Raw genomic sequence first — 1,198 nt, 5'->3', positions numbered from 1 at the left:
CCATTTTGTTCCTTCCTGTATGATACAAACTGGTTCAAAGCGTTAAAAATAATAATTTATACATGACAACATTGTATTTTAAGGGTACTTCACAATTAATGGTGACTCTTACTTTAAGCAGTAGAGTTTGCCAAATAAATGTGTCCTTAATGAACACGGGATCTGATTATTACTGTTTATAATGCAGCAACCAGTTGGTCAGGATCACATTGCAGAACATGTAGAAAGTCACAACTGCTAAGTACAGACATACTGTGAGTCTCTGCTTGATATCGGTGACTGAAAACATTCTTTACGTTTAAAAAAAAACAAAAAAAAACTGTGCAGACATGATGCTGTGCATACTCCCATCATCAATCCAATCTATTTCTTGGTCTTTCCTATACCGATGCACTCTAAGGCCTCTTGCACACGACCGTGTGCTGGCCAGGTCCGTGATACGGACTGCAAATGCACGGGCACCGACCATGGGGCAGCCGCATGCGGATCGTAGACCTATTCACTTGTTCTTCCATTTCGCAAAAAAAAAGATGATTACCCCACTATGGAGTGCTTCTGGTCTGCACCGCATCTCTGGATTTGCGGACCCATTCAAGTGAATGGGTCCACATCCGTGATGCGGAATGCACACGGCCAATGCCCCATGTATTGCAGACCTGCCGTATGTGGGCCGCAATACAGCCACGGCGGGGCAATAGCCGTGTGCAAGAGGACACATTTCTGTGTCCATTTTTTGTCCATGGAAAATCCGTCCATGTTTCATTTCATCCATGAAGATGTCCGTGCAGAATCTGTGTTTGGACCATGTGTCCATTTTTTGCCCTCCGTGTGTCATCTGTATTCCACAAACACTGACAATTAAAGGGGTTCTGCAGTTTGTTTAAACTGATTATTTATCCTCTGGATAGATCAGCATCTGATCAGCGGGGGTCCGCCGGTCAGCTGTTTGAGAAGGCAGTGGCGCTCCAGCAGCGCCGCAGCCTTCTCACTGTTTACTGCTGGCCCAGTGACGTCACTACTAGTATCAACTGGCCTGGGCGTGGCTAAGCGCCATTCAAGTGAATACTATCTGTGTTGTCAGTGGTTTTCACGGACGCATAAACTTTTCCTATACTGTGCAAGTGCAGTGATTGGGCCGCACGTAAGTGTGGTGGCTTGATGGGGGTAGTTTTTGGTAGGTGCCCTTGATGATACATGG

Source organism: Bufo bufo, chromosome 3 (assembly GCF_905171765.1).
Source record: "Bufo bufo chromosome 3, aBufBuf1.1, whole genome shotgun sequence".
NCBI classification, from domain to species: domain Eukaryota; kingdom Metazoa; phylum Chordata; class Amphibia; order Anura; family Bufonidae; genus Bufo; species Bufo bufo.
This window is presented reverse-complemented; position numbering follows the sequence as displayed.